This window comes from Pteropus medius, unplaced genomic scaffold (genome assembly GCF_902729225.1).
Source record: "Pteropus medius unplaced genomic scaffold, Ma_sr-lr_union100, whole genome shotgun sequence".
Taxonomy (NCBI): domain Eukaryota; kingdom Metazoa; phylum Chordata; class Mammalia; order Chiroptera; family Pteropodidae; genus Pteropus; species Pteropus medius.
Window position 1 is genome coordinate 29,885,253 of NW_024352787.1, and position 20,748 is coordinate 29,906,000.

At 49.2% G+C, this 20,748-nt stretch overlaps 1 pseudogene; it reads left to right on the top strand.

Moving 5' to 3' along the window:
• The first annotated feature begins 18,596 nt into the window (after positions 1-18,596).
• LOC120592076 (uncharacterized) lies at positions 18,597-18,715 on the top strand (annotated as a pseudogene).
• The last annotated feature ends 2,033 nt before the right edge of the window (positions 18,716-20,748 follow it).

Consider the following 20,748-nt stretch of genomic DNA (forward strand, 5'->3'; position numbering starts at 1 on the left):
ATTGCATAAGAAGTCAAGCCTCTCCTACACATATGCTGGGAGCCCCCCAAAATAAGTGGGGGGCTTTTTCTTTAAGGATGTCAAAGTCTAAGCCCCATGGTTCTAAATTCCAAAGGAAAATGAAATGCACGCCGATACCACGTGGGAAGAGACGTTCCAAAAGACGGAAGGCCTCACCTGCACACTGCGGCTCACCTGCAGAGCCTCGCCTCACCTGCACAGCCACGCCTCCCCTGTGAGCCGTGGGGCTGCTCGCCGCCTCAGTGTCTCCCCTGCCATCTCCGGACAGAAAGCCTTCGCCGACGCGCTGACCCCGTCCCTTTGGTCGCCCCTGCCATGCTGTCCACGTAGGCCCTGGGGTCCCAGGAGTGGGGTTAGTAGATGCCCACCCATCCGGTGTGGACCCCACATTAAAGGCGGTGACTCACTGACCAAGGGAACAGTGTGGCCACTGAAGACACGGCGGCAGTACGTGCGTGGGAACCGGCATCCGGCGGCCTCAGCAAGGCTTCCTCTGTTGTCAGGAACAGAATAGACTGAGCAGCAGTGAATAAAAAAAAAGCAGCGACTTTGGCGTCGACCGTCCCTTAGGTCAACTCCCGGCCCCCGGCCCAGCCGCGCGACTGGCAGGTCAGCAGCCACCCTGAATGTCTGTTTTTTTACCTGTAACATGAAGCAAATAGCACTCGATCTGTGGTTTGCTGTGATTAAATTAATTAGAGGATGCTAAAACCCATAACGTCTTGCTCATGATAGGCGCTCCATAAACGCTCACCTGGGCCCGGAGCTGCGTCCGATTTGACCAGGCCCTTCGCGCGTCTGTTTTCGCCCAGGAATCGCACGAGAAGCCTGAAGTGACTCTCTCTGTTTCACTCCATGGAGCCGAGCCCCCTGCTTTCACGGTCCTGGGGTGCGGTGACCTCTCCGCCCTCAACCGCGTCTCCCTCCTGGCTCTCGCCCGGTGTGTGCCCACCCTGGACAATCGCAAAGGTCTCGTGACACCCGAAAATTAATTTTAAAGATGAAAAAGATGAATCGATGTGAGTTCGAAGAGGAAAGAGCCTTCCCCACGCAGAACAGAAGTGCGTCGACGGAATCAGCTAATGCGGCCGTCACGGCTCGGATATTCCAAACGTGGGCCACGCTCTCCGGCCCTTCTGTTTGTGACGTCTCCGTGAGACGACCTATAAAACCTGGGCAGCTTTCTTTAGGGGATGCGTAAACTGCGGCCGCTCTACTGCTAAAACAGGTTCTATGGAACCTCAGAAATCAGAGCTCGATTCGGCCGGTATTTACGGCCTGCGCAATGTACAGAAACGGTGACACGGAAAAACGCAGGTTTCCATCTGTGCCACATTATGACGCCACGCTCAGGAGGCATTTTTCATTTAAAATGGTGGCAGTCCTGCAGAACCTCTCCCTTTGATATCCTACGCTCCCACATGTGATGTAGCAGAAGCAGGCTGGCTGTAAACTCGAACCTTTACTGTCTTGAAAGATGAAACGGCCCAGCACTCACCGCTCCACCAGACGTGTCTCTAAAAGTGAGTAGGATCAGGTGTGTCCCTGGCCTCTCTCTTCCTCTCCCTCCCTCCTTCTCTCTCTCTCTCTCTCTCTCATTCATTTGGAGTGTTTTTTAAAGAACGAGACAGCTACAACAATCATCTTTCCGAAGAAACCTCTGCAGTGCACACTTCTCCATGACACTTCAGGTGAAGGACGCACCACACCGCAAAACACGGCAGGACAATCAAGTCACGATCTCCGGCCATTTAAGAGTTAAGTCTTCATTTCATTTTCTGAAACTCTGCCAGTTCCCGAGTCTCCGAGTCCCTCAAGCTCAGCCAGATCCTGCCTCATCTACAGCCATTTGAAAGGCGGGAGCCGGTAAAGGCAGATGGCCGCCTTTTCTAAGCAGGGGTTTTAACAGCTTTTTCGGCTGTGCTGGTTCGAGCAAGCCTCCCATCTAGGTGGAGTGTCATAAGCCTGGTTGTTCCATCTGCTATTTTCCAAAGAGTCCAGTGAAAATGAGAGTCAAGTTAAAGCAAACAAACCAGCCAAGGAAAAGAAAGCCCGAGCGATTCCAGGTGGCCGCACGTGACGTCGAGGAGCGAGACCGCCGTCCGCCTCTCCGTTCACCCGCATCTCCCAGAAGAAGCGCTGCTTTTGCAGACACTGTCTGCATCTGAGACCTGGGGTGTCCACTCTCACCAGGTGACATCCGTGACGGTTCCTGGCAGACGGCATCAGACTTGAGCTGGACTTTCCCGGGAGGTCATCTCTTGAACTAAGGCAGAAGGAGGATAAGTTTGCCCAGGACGCGCAGTTGGGAGTGGCCGGGCCTCCGAGCTTTACAGCAAAGGGAGGCATGGGAAGAAGGCTTCGGACCCAGCTGACGCCATGGCGCTGGCATCGCTGGCTGTGCCACCTGGGGAAACGATTTGTTCTCTGAGCTCCATGTTCCTGACCCGCAGCAGTGAAAGGTGGTCGTGAGAACACACGCGACGTCTGTGCCTGGACGTTCCGTGTTGCCTGCGCCTTGCGGGCTCCAGCGGCTGCTCAGATGACTGTGAAAGGTGTTTCAGGTGGCTTCACGTGCGTGCCTGGAAGCTTAGGTGCTGTGGAGACAGGCTGTCTTCCTGTGCTGGGAGCAGCCACTTAGCCCGACCCCTGGTCTGGCCACCGACCTCCTGAAGGACACAGGATGGGAATTCCAGAGCCGGCCATCCTCACAGCAGGACATAATCCATGCCAGGAGAAGATGGGGCCCCAGGGATCCCCTTAGTGATCAGGCGGGGGCGGGGGGGCGTTTAGTCATCTTACCTGAAGATGAGAAGTAGTAGGAAAACCCATAGCAGTTTCTAGGCTCTATTTTCTTTCTAACTCACGATTACCTGACATGCACAAAGCTTAAAGGAGAGGTTCGTCTTAGCTTATTAGACTTCAGTCGCTTATGAACGTGTCAAGGAAGAAATATGTGCACAGCATATGAAAACGCTTCACACACCCAAAAGAGCGCGGCAGGACCGCAGAGCTGAGTACAGAAGGTCCTGGATTTTCGTGTGCTGCAGGAGTTTGTGTTCATGCGTTTCTGCACGAAAGGTTTCTGTTTGGTGTTTTTACTTTTCGTTTGTGCGTTTGTTTTCTACAAGTTGTTAACAGATACATATTTTGTTGTGTGTGTGGTCGTTTGTTTTCTGTATTTCACGTAGCCCTTACTGATCCCGCTATAGTACTTTTCTTGTGCTTAATGGTGTTTAAAATGTGGGAGGTGTTTTCACAAAGTCTATATGCATATATTCCTGACATGTTCACATAGAATAAGAGATTAAATCGCAATAAATTATGGAAACCAATCTTTTCCTCCAAAGTTTGTGCGTGAGGGAAAATCGTTTGCATTCGAGGGATCGATTTGATTAAAATGTTTTATCTATGCATCAAAATTCATATAAGAATCTCTTTCGACTGTGGTAGGATATGGGGTCAGCGTGACGAGACGGTGACAGGCATCATTCCAGCAGAGAAGTGGATCCGTAAGAACCAAAGAAGAATGATGTATCGTGTGCGCAAACAGCACTACGTTCCAGGGAGAGGAGCTGGCTGCTTCTGCTCGGGCTTGTGGTCTGGCAAGGACTCAGTGAATGAATCACAGGGATTATGGCAATTTGGATTTTTTAAAGAATAAGATTTTGCCAGATGGACAAGTAAGGCTCTGTGGGCAGAAGAAACCGCGTGAGCGCAAGCTTAGAAGCACCGCGTTTTCGGAAGACGACAGGTATGGCAGCAACGTTAGCGTACGAGGCGGGTAGCAGACGAGGCCAGATTTAAACGCGGGTGAAGACCAGCCCGCAGATGTGTGCTGTGCCAAGGGGGTTAAACTGCATTTTCAGCGAGAAGCTCCGTGAAGGGAAAATTCTAAGTGATGAAATGACGTGATAAGTTTTGTGTTCTAGAAACACCTTCGCTTTGTGGGGGAGATTGGCGTGGTGGGGGCCAGACTGGAATCTGGAGACCAGCCAGGATAGCACTGGAACATGACAGGTGACAAAAACTGGGACTTGTCTGAGACAGGTGGAATCTTTGAACCTTAACGCCTGGATGACTATTCTGTGATTGTAGAAAAGGCCCTAAATTACGCTAACTAGTCTAATGCCCAACATTTCTTCTGAGCACGGATGCTGGCATTTAACGGGTTAACCCGTTGCTCTAGAAGCTCTGCAAATCACTTCTTATTTAAAGAGTATTATTTCATAGTCTAATTATCGAAACGGGGCAGTTTTGTGGGTCCCTGTAGACAATGTTTATTTTGTTTTAGTTAAAATTCGATGACATTTCAGAGATTGTGTAGGTAATGCCGAGGTGAGATCCACACACAGGAAGTACAATGAGTGACATTCATGTCGGCCCAAGTTCCTGTCTTTATCTAAATCATGATGACAGTAGACTTAGGACATGCTAACAACAATGAAAAGACAACACCTGGGTCAGGTGAAGTACTTCGTACAAACTGCGAAATACGATTCGCAGTCTCAAACCGGTCACTCAGTTGTCAATCAGTATACTAGTTAGCAGTTTGTTTTGATGAATTTTCCGTTGTTTGGGTAGTTCTCAATTCTTTACCTTGACACACAGGGAGAGCACTTGAGCCGAGGTGGTTCTCAAATTATTCTGGCTTATGATTTCCTGTTCACAGGTTTTTTTCCTAATTTTTTTCTGTTCTCTCTGAAGGGCACCATCGAAGGCCTTGTATATCAGGCATCGTCACGGTTTCAAGTTCACTACTGAACGTTTGGCGATCAGTCATTTGTAGTAAACATTCTTATGCTTAGTCATATCGTCAAACGTTTGAGAAAGGGCTCCATGAGGGTAGAGAAGAAAACAATCATTTGGAAATAGATAGTTTGTACCAGGCAGTTTCTTAGGTACTGTAGCCACGTGTCATCTTAGCTGCAAAAAACGTTTCCACGACATTTTTGATTATTTTTCTTTCGTAGGTGAGAGAATGAGGTTAGGGCGTCTCGGCGATATGCTAAACAAACTTGAACCCAGGTCTGTTTGACTCAGAGACTCTTGTTTTCCTGTAAACGTCCCGCCTTTCTATGAAAATCAGCATTTCCTTCTACAAACAAAGCACGAAATACGTTTTATTATGATTTTTAATGTAAAAAGTGCTCTCTTTGATAGACACTTTTTGGTGAAATATTTAACGTTTTTATTTTCTCAGCTTTAAGCGGTGACGAAGTGTGACACGCCACAAAGCCAAATGGAAGTTCCAGGCCTTGTGGCTTCCAAGGACCTTCAGGTTCACGCGTCACCGTCGAAGGGGTGCGAATGCGTCGTTGCTCCTTCTCCGGGAGGAGCCTGGAGATTTGGTGGCTGCGGAAGGAACGCGTGGACCTTTCCTGTGAAATCCCAGCCACCTCACTCTACTCCAGCCAGCTCTCGTCGACTGAGCCATTTCAAAGTTGAGTAATGCAAGGGACTTTGTGGCAGGAAGGTTTATGCCCTTCATCGAACGTCAACATGAACACGACTGCCTGCACCCAGGACCAGCCAAATAATCAGCAAAACAAAAATGAAAACCCCCTGATTATTACAAAGTTCCAAATTATTAGATACTTCAAGACGGGGAGAGCAGAGCACTGGACCAGCTCGGAGGCTCTGGGTCTCAGCGCTGGCCGCACGGCTGGCAGCCAACGCGTCTGCTCTCACGAAGACCCCCTGCGGGTCTGGGGTCTGAACCAGGGTTCCGGTCCCAGCACGGTCACCCGTCACTCAGCACGTCGCTGGCCGCTGCTCCTCTCTGGCTCCGTTTCTTCATTCAGATTCTGAAGACACACGTGTCCCGCTTAAGGCTAACTTAAGGACTAAATAAGAGAATGAACGGCCATCGACACTGATGCGACACTTATCGTGACAAATGTTTTGTCCCTAACACATTTGCCGTATTATTTTCTATCATTTGGAAACTCACCAGAGGAAAAGGCCAAAGGACAGAGAATTCTTGCCTTATCCTCCTTCTGGCCACGACGAGACAGGCAGCAGCGAGGTGCGTGACAGAATAATTCGCTAGTTTTCACATGGCTTTCTGAACCTATTTGGTGTCTCTATTTTTGTCAAATAAATAGAGATCTAAAAATTGAAATTCTACTTTAGCAATCAATTCTTTCACTCCATGGCTGACCTGTATGAGGCTGCATTTTCTCTTGTCTACTAAGCATGCCTTTGGCCATCTTTGCCAGCTCGATTTTCTACCAATAAGTGCAGTTATTCAGAAAGAAAGATCAGCAGACATACAGAAGCTCTTCGAGCGCAAACCAACGACGCTTCCTTAAAACAAGGTTTTATTGACAAATAACAGCCTTCGTTGACATCGGTGTTCTCATTCGTAAAAGGCCGCCCTTGTTTCTCCCTCTGATTACGTTCTAAGAAGCCTGGGGGTCCGTGAGGTACCCTCGATGACAGACTGCACGTACGAGGATGGCCGTGGGGGCCAAGGCGGCAGATGTTCGGGGTCCCGACTCCAGCTTCTGCACACCGTGCCTGGAGGAACGAGGGCTGGGGTCTGCTGCCACTCGGTTGTCTCCGGCCTGACGTGCATTGCACCAGGTCACCTTGCACTTGTCAGTGAGGGCTGCCATGACACGGCGTCATGCCCTGAGGGACTTAGACAACAGAACTGCATTGTCTCAAGGTCCTGAGGCCGGAAGTCAGAGACCAAGGTGTCAACAGGTCGGCTTCTTCTGAGACGGCGAGGGAGACTGTGTACCAGGCCTCTCTCTCTCCGTGGCGCGTGGGTGACTCTCCTGTCCCTGCACCTTCACCTTGTCTTCCTCCTGTGTGTCTGTCCCCAGATGTCCTCCTCCTGTAAGGACACCAGTCGTGTTTGGTTAGGGCCCTCCCGAATGACCTCATTCTAATTTGTCATCTGCACAGATGCTGCCTCCAAATAAGACCACAGTCGGGGCGAGGAGAGCAACACGTGAATTTGGTGGGGACACAATTCAACCCGTGACGTGTCACGGCAGGAGCCCACATTGATATTGAAGCTCTGAAAGCCTGGTCCTGGATGAGGAGGGCTGTGGGGGAAGGACTTGGGGAGTAGGAGAGTAAATACGTGGTGGAAAGAGAGAGAGACGTTCGCAAAGCAGAGATGTCAGACTCTGACAGACGCACGGGGGGCTCGTGGGGTCTGGGGAGAGAGGGCTCGGGCCCCCAGTAGAGTCCCACAGAGGTGGCAAGACGTTGGCATAGAAATGCTTGTCTGAACCCCTGGGAATTTCCCCAATGCATCGAGACAAGGGGGGCCGTCAAAAACATCCCCCCCAAAATGTGTATACGGCTTGCCCTCAGTTTCCTCCTCTGTAGAATGGAAACATTGGTCCCTAAGGCTTTTCGGCTTCAGAGTGCTGTGATCCCAAATAGCCACGGTGTCCGAGGACGGAGAGCAGTGTTACATATTATTTTGAACAGCAGGTCTCGCTTCCATTTAAAAAACCATGTCCCATTGAAACAAGGATCTCCTGCAAACTCAAGCTCTTTCTAACATCAGTCTAATGAATTACAACTGCAGGTAGAGACGTCTCTGATAGTGCAGGCAGGTCTCTACCTAAATGAAAAGATTAAAAAATCATGGAAAATTGCAAAGAAAATGGCAGGTGACAAGATGGAGAAGTAACACTGAAAAATGAGAGAGAGAGAAAGAGAAACGGAGAGAGACAGAGAGAGAGAGACAGAGAGACAGAGAGAGAGACAGAGAGAGGGCAGAAGAGAGACACAGAGAGAGAGAGAAACAATAATAAAACGTATTAGTAGACAGAAACCTTTGCCATGAGCGGTGACAAAGGCTCTGTCCTTGACTGAACTCTCGCTCCTCTGAGCACTCTTCTCGACTAGACCTCCCCGTGGCCTGTAAAGACCCGAACAAACACTCACAGTTCCTGACAACTCAAGGCCACATCCCTACGATGAGTCTAGCACCCCTTAAAGTGCCCGAGAAAACTCACAGTTGCCGAAAGGATTGACTATTTCCAGCTGCCACCTAAAAATGGGTCCCCCCTGTCCCAGCCTGTGGGGGGACTGGAGCCTGACGTCCTAGTTATGAATCCAGGTGGGTTCACATGGACCAAGCCCCTCTTCCTACTTTTAAAAAAATGTATTAAATTTATTGGGTGACATTCGTTGATAAAATTATGCAGGTTCAAAATGTACAATTCTGTAATACATCATGTTATGTGCATTGCATTGTGCCACCACCCAAAGTCTATTTTTTAAAATTTTTCACTTCCCTGACTCTACTGAGTCCCTGCTCGACCCTCTAGTCCCCACCTGTCCCTTTAAAATGCCCAATCACCTCTCTGCAAGTTTAAGTGGAATTCGGTTCACAGCAATAGTACATCACTGCTTGAAATCTGCCCTTATATCTCTGCCAACTTTCGCTTCCCTTTGGCAGAGGTCAAAGGAAATCAGAGGGCATTTTTCCGATGGGGGACATCAGCCTCACAGCATCCCGTCCCCACCCGTGTTTCTGTTTGGTGCCTGAGTGACAGCCGGACGCTGGGAAAAGCTAACTCCAGCACTTCATTCAAAATGAAGAAATGAAAGGCTCGAAGAGCTGATCGCAAAGCTCCTAAGGCAAGGAGCCCGAATTCAGACCCACAGCTGTCTGCAGTGTCTACCAACTGAACTCTTTTCAGCGCTTGACGGCCGCCATGGACAGTTAACAGACATGGCAGTCGTGACGACAAAGACCTTGCCTTCCACGCGAATGACTCGAAGTGCTTGCTTTTCTGTGGTTAGCGGCTCAAGATGTGAGTGACATCGAGGAATTGCTAATCAGAGCTGGAGATGAATCTAATGATTTCTGGGGCGTTCGTGTTTTGGCGTCTCGATCTAGTTGTTTAATTTAAGTCAAATATAGTGAGACATGAAACTAATTCAGGGTCATGATTCCATTGATTTAAGGGAAGTCAGTTTCTTACATTTAAAAAGCACAATCGATTTGGAGAGAATATAGAACATCATTCCTCACGTAGTTCCCCAGACTGAGAGAAATGTGGATCTTACCCACAGAGGTATCAGCCGCACACAGTGAGGACCGGCCCTGCCTTCGGGGGGCCTCGTCTGGCGGCCGGGGTCCCAGGCTGGGCATCATGCCCATGGTGATTCCACAGGGAGACTCACGTTGGTTCGGCGAGTGTCCCGCAGAACACCAGTCTCCAGCCTTCAGAATGCGACCCCCGCAAATGTGAATCATTCATTCCTCTGGGTGACATGCTTTTAAAATGCTGGATTGTCCAAAAAAAAAGGAGAGAGAGAGATGACATAGAGAAATATCCTTCCCGAGCTCGACAGCCTGAGCAGATGGAGCCCAGGGACAGAGCTGCGTCCTCACCGGATGGGGACACTGGAGAGAGCCCAGAATACGACAGAGCGGACGTTTCAAATTCTCGTCGGCTGGAGGACAGAGATTCCCAGAGTCATCAGCTCTCAGACGCTGGTCCGACGGCCTCTTCGCCTCATTTCCCACGCTGTGACATTGCCACAGGAGCGGAGCGTCTTTCTATCGGTGCGCGTGTGCGCTGCCTCCACGGCCCACCTGGCTGCACGTCCCGCTCCCTCCCAGCACAGAAACATCAGTGAAGAGTCCCCGTCATCAGGCTCCCAGGATGTGTAGGGACGAGAAGCCGAAAAGACACTGGGCCCAGAGAGACACCAGGTCGGGCCGTGCTGGCCGCGGAGGGCTCTGTGTCCCTGTGGCGGACTCTGTGTCCCTGTGGCGGACTCTGCTGCCGCACCCACGGCCCTTCGGCCACTTCTGGTACTGCCTTTCAACCAGAGCTCTCAGCAGAGCCCAGGCAAGCCAGACGGGGGACGGGCCAGGGCTGTGTTCTGGAATTCTCGAGTCGTCGTCCAAACCAAGTAAGTGGCTAGAAAGAAGCAGAAAAATTCTTGAAGGCGATGGCACAGATTGACAAACTCTAGAGTTACAAGTCTCCAACGCCAAGGCTGGAACCCCTTCTAGAACAGCTGCTCTCCCGAGAAGCCACCTGCTTCCGTGCCAGGGGGTCTTTGCAGGGCAGCCCTGGTCCCAAAGGAAATAGATGTGACCAAGGGTTAGCTACTTTCTAACAAGGCCGCCCACACTGGCCTCTAGGACAAACTCCCTGCGTCCCAGCAGGCCATGGTCTCAGACGGAGGCTCCTCACCTGGAGCTCTGTGTCACCTCAAAGTTCAACGGAACTGAGGTGACACAAGGAGAGAACGCGGCCCGGAGGGTTAGCGCTGGAAGGCGGGGCACCACCAGGATGGAGGCCAGAGCTGCACCACAGCTGAACGCATCAAGGTCAAACGGGGAGTCCACTTCAAATGAAGTGCGGGGGCTCCCGTGGTCACACCAAGGCTTCTGCATCCTAAGTTCCCCCCGAGAGCCGTCCAGATGGGTATCCAATCCACCCACGATGGCGTGTTTTTGAAGTGGAGCCAGACTTTGGTGTTTTGGACGTGTTGCGTCCACTCCTGACTACATGGCATTCAGACGGTCAGGCTTAGTTGTAATGGCAGTGACGATGACCACAGGGCCACAGGCTGCTCCACGTGCTGGCTGCTGGAACCCTCCACTCCTTCTGTGCTCCGTTCGTTCCTAATTCCGGGGCAGCTCCCTCTGCCTCAGCAGGAAGCGCCGCTGCGGTCTTGTCCTGTTTCCCATCAGAACTTTCTCCTTCCTTAATAACTCCACCCGCAGGGCCACATAACTCCTCCTCCAGAAGGAAAGAAAAACATAATTCTCCTCATCGATTCACCCTACGACGCTTTTAAACGCTCTCTAAATCCTGTTTTCTGTCTATAATTTTTCATTTGCTTCTAGTTCGTTTTCCTAAATGAGGTGTCTTGAACCTGACATCAGCTCGCCTCGTCTTCCTTACCCCAGAACAAGCACTGCCAATGCCACTCTGCAGGATGCGGTGGTCGTCTGTGGTCGCCGCACGGCGTGCGCCCCGGGGAATGTGTGGGCCCCTCTCCCGCCTGCACGACCATCAGGCCCTCTCGCCAGTGAGTCTGATGTCTTCCCTTATAAAGGCAGCTTTGCAGTCAACTATTAAAATTAGGACCAGAGATGCAAATATTAAATTAAAACAATCTTTTCTCGTTTTTCCTTAAACGAGGCACGATGTCCCGTAAAGTGTTCACTGTCACAAAGGAACAGTTCGGTAGCAGCTCTGCTTCCTTTGCTGGCCTCAACCTCAAGTTATGCACAATATTAACTGCAAACGGCGGGTCTTAACCGCCTCTCGTTGCCAAATAGCCCAGCAAACGACATGTTGTGCTGGCTCTGGGCAATGCCGGCGGAAATAAATGGCTATGTTTATGTGGAAAATATGACCATGTCATATAATTGGGGGGGGACTTCATTTTGAATATGTAATTTCAGCAGTGAGTATGATGGGTATTGCTTGAAAATTCTTCAGAAAAAAAATGAGTCACAGATTTACGAAAACTGTTAGAAGCTGATCTATGATTAGCGGCAGTTGCTCGTATTAACACAAAAACAGAGCGCGACGATCAAGGTCGTCCTTTGTTTTTTGTTCACTCGGTACCTACGTGCCACCTCCTCCAGAGTAGCCCACAGTGACCTAACGTCCACTCCGCCCGTGGGGAGCGCCGTGCTCGGGGCCAGGCATGTGGCGGCTTCGCGCCTCTTCTCGGAGCAGATGGGGACCAAGCATGGCAGAGAGATAATGTGTTTTGTCCCTGGAGGGAGGGTGCCGGCGGCTTTGTTCTCAGAGGACGTTGCGTGCCAAGCCTTCTGCTCAGGTGAGGACTTCCACATCTGCGGTTTCCACCGACTTCGCTTCGTTTGGAAAGAGTTTCCACAGCAGAGGTAGGTAGGTAGGTCCGGAAACACAAACACACTCGCTTTGCCACGTTCCGAAGTCCGAGGTCCATCAGTGAGCTCCGAGTTCTGCGTCAGGGACGGAGGGGCAGAGGTGGGGGACTGGGAACTTACCAGTCTGGGTCCATCTGAATGCTACAGAAAACGCCGTGGGCTGGAGGCCTCATGAACAACGGATACTTCTTTGTCCCAGTCTGGGAAGCTGGAGGTCCAAATTCGTGCTGTCTGCTGCGGTCCCGTCCCCTCGCCCACCACGTTCCCCGGAAGCCCCCTCCACATGTCCTCACTGTGTCCTCACAGGGCAGAAGGGGTGAGGGGCTCTGCAGAGTCTCCCCCATAAGGGCTCCAATCCCCTCCCGAAGACCCCACTTCCTGTCGCTGTCACCTCGGGGGTTAGGATTGCAATGCATGAACTTGGGCAGACGGTAACATCCCGGCCGTCACATCGCCCAAAGCCAGGCAGCCCCTAAGCTTCTGTGAAAACTCGGGTGTCATGACTCTACCCACACGTGATCTGATGTGCCGCAGAGGTGGGTTTACGTAAGAATGAGCAAGCACTAGAGGCCGACCTGCAAACGGTCACCTTGTCCGGAGGCGATCTAGTGTACGGTGACCGCGTGCGGACGGCGACAGCGGCAGCATGTCACGGAAGAAGTAGAAAGAGGATGCTCGTTATGTATTTTTCGAAGCACAGACCAAGACTTAAGGACCCAGAGATCCTCCGAAAGAAATGCTCCAACCGCGAGACTGGATTTCTGACTCTGAATTTGGCACAGTCTCCCCGCTTTTCGCTGAGATGACAACGCGAGGAAGAGGGCTGCTCCCCGGTTTTATGTGGTCCTGTGACTACAGTGCGGATGTGGCCGACGGTGCCTGGGACAGACGGAAAACGAGGCCATTACGATGCGTCCTCGTTCCTCCTTGCCGGTGTGGCGTTCCACTAGGAAAATTAATACATCGACTATTTCTCTGGAGATGAATTCCAAGAAAATGATCCATGCAGAAGGAGGTTTTAGAACATCGAATATTTATGATCTATGCACTGATAGTTTTGGAACATTCTGTGTCCAGGAATCCAGGAGTCTCCGTAACCTTGACAACCGGTCCTGATGCGGATGCCAGCGCTCCTAGTCAAAGCTCCCCTAACAAGCGAGGGTGGCTCTTGTCCACGGAGACTACTTTATAGTTCCTTAACTGCCACCAAAACCTCATTTGTCATTTTAAGAAACGTTCCGAGGGGAGGAGGGCTGTCCTTGGATCCGCCAGCATTGGGAGTATGTCGATCCTTCTTCATGCTCACGTGAACATTTTATTTTTATGAATAATTACACTAAAACCACTGAGCATTTTCTTCCCTAACGATGCATTTGTGTGTTGGGGGGAGGGGAGGGGGTGGCGAAGACTGGCAAAACAAAAACAAAAACAAAAAATAGATGTTTAAACCCAAAGTTCAAGCCAAAAAAACAGAGATGGTGAAAAAAACAAAGAGACAAATGTTCTAAACAAACGTCATCTGATAAAGGATGGAAGAAGAAAGGAGAAACTGGTTCTCCCTGAGGGTTTGCAGTGGGTCAGACGCCTCACAGGAGTGACATTATTTTAAACCACAGCATCGCGTGGGTACATGCTAGCACCCAGACTTCGAGGTAAAGAGGTTCAAGCTTAGAGAACTCCAGAATCCACGCGCCAGATTTCAACGTCGCTCGAATGCTTCCATCTATGCCCTCGATAGTCCCGCTGCCTTTTCAGAGGAGGATAAAGAATGTGGTTTTATTTCTCAGTTATGATAAAAAAAAATTAGTTCCATGATTTCCTCACCCTGCCCTACCTTCCACCTTCTACCCTGCCTCTCAGGAATTATACGCGCATTTCTATGAGAGTATGTCATCAGACTTCTTGGGTGTCATACTAGTATCTAGACCCACGAGCGCTGGCGAGTGTGTCAGGGAGCTAGACCGAAAAATGCCAAGTGCAGCTCTCGAACACTCAGAGCTAGTCCTGCGAAGCCATCGTGGGAGAAAGCCTTTGGTACCCAAAGTGACTGCCTTCGAAGATGAAGGGGGTGAGTGTCCTGGGGTGCGAACTGCCAGCAGCCTCAGCCACTCACGGTGGCCAGTGACTTGGCTATGCCACCTTCCATTCTGCCCTCCCAGGGCCGGGGCTGCTCTTGATGGAGCTCTAGAGGTGGATATTCTTCGGGTTTGCATCACACGAGACAGAAATAGCCAAATTTAGAAAGCGAAAAGTCATTAGTCAGAAGCCAAAAAATATATATATATATTTTTTATATATATATCAGCCTAAGAGCTGGCGAAGCCGAAGCCGTGGAGCGGGTGCCAGGGGAGTGACATGAGTGAAGCGGGAAGTGGGCGTAAGTAGGAGGGCGCTGGGCTGCTCGGCAGGTCCCGTCTGGAACATGCTGGAGAGCCCGGGCAGTGCCGGACTCCTCGCCCCGCAGTCAAGGGCAGCGGCCGAGAATGGTTCCGACTGAAGCCGAGAGGAGGAAAACGGCGATGCTGGAGAGCGGGACCCGCCGAGAGGAGCACTTCCGGCGGGGGTGGGGGTCTCCGCCCCTCACACCCTCCATGCCGCACACGGATGCTGCTCCCCGGGGAGTCGGGGACCCGGGTCCCGGCTCTGCAGCACCCTCCGCCCTTCGGGATCAGCAAGGTCTGTGTCTTTTCGGGAAAGGAAATTCTCTCACTGTTTCAATATGATCCATAATACCAACACCTTAGCATCTGACAAATGGGGCCAGGTCTACGATAATGAAATCGCGACGGAATCTCCTACGCTCTGATCTCCCATTTTCCAGCCCCAGACACGAGAGCGTTGGCGCTTTGCCTGTGAATTACTCCAAGCAGATGGCTCCCTGCCACGATGCCATCGTGGGAATCGCGGAGGCAGGTCCTCCGCTCTCTGGCGGCCTCTGGGTCTCCATGGAGCACTGTGCGCTTGTCCTTGGCAGTGAAGGACCTCCTTTCATACATGATAAGTTTGCCTATGTCGTTGGCCCCTGTCATTGAAATTCACATTTCATGGGGTTAGAAAAATAAATTGACAAAAAGGAAGAGTCACATATTTCTTTGCTGGCAATGAATCTTGCAAAACCAACAGAAAAAAAAAAAAAATGACCCCGTTGTCCTGCTAACCAAGGGAGAATTACCAGTTTCTAAGCGACGTTTGTTACCCTTTAATTAATAAACATCTGCCATGGAACTTGCAATCCTTCCTTAGCTACTCTTCTCAGCAGCGCTGATGCTGATGCGTTATCATTTCACTTTACAAGGGGAGAAGCTAATTTCTTCCCTGTCTCTTCCCAACAAAGGCAGACAAAGCATCTTCCTCTCCGGCTCACCGTCCCATTCCCTGACGCCGCTCAGCAGACCTCACCTCAGCGCTGGGAACGAAGTCTCAGTCAACTGACAAGGACTCAGAGACAAAGGAATGCCAAGGTCAGCCTGACAATGTGTCCATCACTGCTTTCCGCGGAAGCCCGATGTGTCCACACAATAGGAAGAGTGTGACCCTGACTTAATCTAGAAAGACTTCCTGAGACAAAGCCTCGTCGTGGGTGCCGTTATGACGTGCGCCTTAAAGCAAGTCCTTCATCTTAATACCTGTGAATCAGTGGGACAAAAGCCAGGCGCGTTCAGCCGACAGGAGAAGATCCCGTGAGTATTAATATCTGCCTGGTACACGTCTTGCTAACGGCCGGAAGGGAACTCCAGTTCAGCAGGACTTAGCGCCTTCTGCATTCGGGGCTTTTCAGTAGTTAGCCTTTTGTCGTAGCTATTTTAATGAAGCTTCGAATGTATATCACAACGTCACACATCGGGGTGTTTAACTATGGCTTAGCACATTTCAAAACTACCCAGATGCTCCCCACAAAAAGCTGTGAGATAGTCACGGGACAAAAAGCAGAAGTAAGAGAAGGAGAAAAGGAACGTGGACGGGGCAGCGCATCTCGGCTGCGCCGGCTCCTCGGGCGGTCGACAGCGACTTGCATTTGGTAGGGCTGCTCCTCTTCGGATCTGCTCTCGAGTCAACGTCCACGATGCGCCTGCCAGACTAATCCTCCGCTTAAATCATGCTGACGTTTGGGCCAGAACTGCAGAGGTCGACACGGGGCCTTAGCAAAAACGGTGACACCAAAGCCTCGCGGGTCTATAACCGATGACAGGCTCAAGTCAGAAACAGACCGCGGAGGTGAAACACGAGAAGGTGTCTCAAGGCACTTAAAGGAGGGGTCTTTCTCTTTTGCTTCGATTTCACTGATTTTTGTGTGTGTGTGCGTGATTTATGGCTCTTTTCCCAGCCGGGAGGATTTGGCGTTTACAGAGGGAGTCTGATTTAACGTTCATAAAATGCTCTGAATAGACCTGCACAGTCAGTGGGGTTCTCTGCGACGGGGAGAAGTCTGGACCATGGCAAAGGCGGTGACTAGCTTATGTCCCCTGGTCTTTGCAATGACTCGAACTTGCTGCGAAGGGCCTTCTTCTTCCTCGAGGATTTCACGTCTCGCTGCGGAGGGGTGTGACGTGCTTTCTCTGTTCTTCAGCCATTGGCACCTCTGCTGATAGTGCACGTGGGGCGTCCAGCTCGGAGCCGGAAGCACAGCCGCTTTTCAAACCGAGGTCCAAGCTTGATATTTAGCTACCGAACTGAACCTGTGCAATTCGGTTTCATTATTAATTCTATCATTGATTTATTAAAAAAAAAAAGTGTCCTTTTATGTTAATGATTCTCTACTAGGCAACAGTACAGGAAGTGGAACAATGTAGGTGTTCAGTCAATGTTTTCTGGATAAAGAAATAAATTACATTCTCATTATGGAAGCGTTTATCTAACACTTACTCTGTGTGAAGTGTTAGCTAGACGCTGAGGTAACACGAGATGCATAATTTATATGCTCTGACCTTGAATTGCTAACAACTGAGCCTGGGAAGCCGACACCGATAAAACAGCACAAACTCCGTGAATGAATAAAAGTTCAAGAAAAATGGGGTGCGGGTGTAAGAAGGTCGTCGTTAATCGCAACCAGGAGGATTTGCTGAAGAGTAAGTGAGATTTGAATCTCAAAATGATACAGGGACTGAAGGGCAGGAAGGTGAATGAGCAAGGAAAGGGATCAAATGGCAGCGACGAAGTCCCCCGCGAGCCGTTCGCCACGTGCGGGGAGTCGGGCATCGAGCCGTGAACTTTACGTATGCGATCTCATTTCGAAAAATAAGAAGCTAAATACGGTAAGCTGTGTAAAAACCGTTACCTCTATTTTACAGATGTGGAAACTACAACTCATAATACAACATAATTTTTTCGTTTGACATAATACAACATAATTCAAATAGGTGCTAAGCCTGGAAGCAAATTCAGACCTTTCCGAAAGCTGGAAGAGCAGGAAACTCTCCTGTAGGTTGGTGCATTGCAGAGGACAGAAATATCCTTAGGTTCGAGAAGCTTCTGGAATAACCGAGGGGTGCATACATGATGGAAAACTAACAGTAAAGGGAAGGAATAAGAAGCATCAAGTAAATAAATAGTTAAGCCTGATTACGCTCTACCGGTGCTCCCGGATCAGTCAGGAGACAGTTCCGCCCTTGATTAGCTGTGGGGCCTCGAGCAAGTCACCTCGCTCTTTTGATCCAAACCCTAGGAGTGGAAGCAACAATGACAGTTGACTACATGTCGATCATGGCAGTGTTTTCCAGAGGTATGCTTTATCAAAGATCATCAAATGATGCACTAAAATGGATAATTTTTATTTACACAAATTATACCACAGTCTCATTGAAAATCAGAGCAGTAGGAAATGAAACACATGAATAAAAAAAGTAGTAAAGAAATAGAAATGGTTAAAAAAAAATCCACCTCTCCAAAGTTCCAGACTTGCAAAAGATTATTACCAAATCTTTAGCCCAAATTTAATTCTCGTTTTATACAGAATGTTCAAGAAAATAGCAAACAAATAAAAATTAGATAAGCATGATTTCAAAACCATCAGGTAATATAATGAAAAAAATTATCATTCATTTCAGTTATGAAAACAGGGATGCAAATCCATAATAAACTATCAGTCGACCAAATGTGGCAATAACATGTTTGACATAATACAACATAATTCTAGTAGAATTCATCCCACAAATACAAGTATGCTTTGATATAGCATACGGGTAATTCCCAGCATTTATACACTAAAGGAAAAAAGGGTTACGATTATTTTATTAGAGGTTGACCATGTGTTCCATAAATTCAACAGCTGTAATTAAAAGCAAACAGTTGTGAAATTAGAAATATGATTTAGCTATAAAGATTGTATTCGGTCGAATATAAATTCAAAAAAAATAAGTAAATAAACCAGGACATCTGCACCACAGAGCCGCCCTCCCTCCCCCGAAAGGGGTGAGACCAGAGAAGAGATGGCAGCTCAGGACACTGGGAGCCCACCTGGCACTCCCACTCGGGTGCTCTCAGAGTGTCCCGTTCAAACGTGCCACTTAAAAACGTGCTTCGGGGGGTAGACAGTAGTGATCCAAGTCCACTTCCTCTGCTGCCCGAGTAGGTGTCCTCAGCCTCCTTTTCACACGTCAAACGTGTACACTTTTGCCTCACGAGAGACAACCACGGATTGCCATCCAGGAACTGGATAAAAATCACCTGTGTTTGAAATGAAAAAAAAAAAAATGTTAACAAGAAAGACTCAGTCTACGGCCACGCCACCCTGAACGTGCCCGATCCCGTCTGATCTCGGAAGCTAAGTAGGGTCAGACCTGGTTAGTACTTGGATGGGAGACCACCTAGGAAGACTGGGTGCTGTAGGCATTAAAATGAAAGAAAGAAAGAAAGAAAGAAAGAAAGAAAGAAAGAAAGAAAGAAAGAAAGAAAGAAAGAAAGAAAGAAACAGAAGAGAGAGAGAAAGCAAGCAAGAAAGCCTAAAAACCCTACCTCTTTGATTTTCAAGTAAAACGCCTATTTCTTTGGAACCACCATATCATCGAGATAATGTGTTTCATCTTATTCGAGCTAACTGTATTTTTTGCTAATATTATTTAATGCGAAAGGACTATTAACAATTCAGAGGTTGGGAATAACTTTAACCATGAGAAGTATAGGGACTTACGTTCTCTTTTGTGTAAACTTTAGATGAAGGGACCTTGGAAGCCACGTGGGGACCATTCTATTTATCGATGAGGGAATTCTGGAATGATAGAATTGCTTCCCAAAGTTCCACAGAAGCCGATGGCGTGGCCAGCACTGGGTTCTACGTTCTCAATCTTTGCTCTCTACTCGCTCCCTTAAAATCAAGATAATGTTTCGTACGTAACAGAATTAACAACCGATTTTTGGATATTCGAGCCAGAAATGAGAAAATAATGAAGAGGTCTATTAATTGAGTTTTCTTTCGTTTGTTCACCCTGCTATTTCTCTGCTTATGAGTGGTTTTCAAAATATTAGGGGAACGACAATTGTGTGATTAGCAGTAAAAAACGTTCTCGAGTCAGGCCATGACCATCTTTACCTTACACGTAAGTTTTCTTTTTGGTTTTGTTTGGGGTTATTTTTATTTCCCCGATTTTGTCGCTGTTGTTTTGACAGACGTACATAACTCTTAATTTGGTAAGTAATTAGTGCTAATTTAATCATACAAATTGATGGCCTTAATAATTACAAAGATAAGCGAGGGACTGAGGTAAATGCCACAAAAACTTCTCTTGCAGGCAATACAAAAATACTAAACATTCTCCCTGGGGGGGGGCGGATTCATAATGATTCCATCGCGAAGATCATAATGATTTTGAAAGGTTTACAAATCTGTAGCACTCTGGGCTGCCGACTTTTTCACAGAGAGAAAGAAAGATCTTAGTATATGAAAGACATGCATTCTAATCAGACAGGCCACGGAAATCTTGGCCCTGGCGCCAACCGGCTCTGTGATCGTGGGCAGCCTTGATGTGAACCTTGATATCCACACCTTGAGCGCATGCGACACCACCCAATTCCAGCTTGTGATGAGGATTAGAATTTAAAGCACTTACTAGAGCACCTGTCACCATCTGTGCCCAATAAATTATATGAACTGGATTCATAGCGGACAAGTGCTCCAGGGAGAAACGCTCCCTGGGGATGCGGCAAGACTTGAGCTTGGACTAGATTTAACGAGAGAGAAAAGGAGCACAGATTGGCCGAAATGGCATTTCTTGGCTTCCTCACACCAAGACTCACCCTTTTCTTCAGGTGACATGCGGCTAAGAGGTGCACACATGTGAGACAAGAATTATTCAGCTGAAGACCTGAGGCCAGCTGACTTTCTATTTCCAGTCCACTAAGGCTGCCTTTTGGAAAAAAAAGAATCTTCCTGGGCCTGCGCCCCACCACGGCCCTGCCCGCGTGGCAAGGGCAGCACGAGCCCCTCTGGGCTTATTCCCCGGGCTCCGAGCCCCGTCTGCCCTCTGCATCCCAAGAAACTCGCAGCTTCGCCAGCTCAGTGCTCTGAGCACCCAGCCCAGGACCTTCTGATCAGACTTGACCGCGGGAAATCAGCCCCAGAACCTGGATGTATTGCTGAAACCAAATTCCAGGTTTACATCCTGATTTCCAGTCCATTTTGCTTGACTGCTGCTCTGGGCCCAGGGCTTGGGGTCGCAGAGCCTCTCGATGGCCGTTTAGCCCGCCCCGGCTGCTATAACAAAGTTTCGCAGACTGGGCAGCTTACAGATGACACACATTTATTTCTCTCTGTTCTGAAGGCTGGAAGCCTGAGCACAGGGTGCCGGCATGGTCAGGTGACGACCCACTTCTGGGTCCCAGACGTCTCGCTGTGCCCTCACATGGCAGAAGGGGTGAGGGAGCTCTCT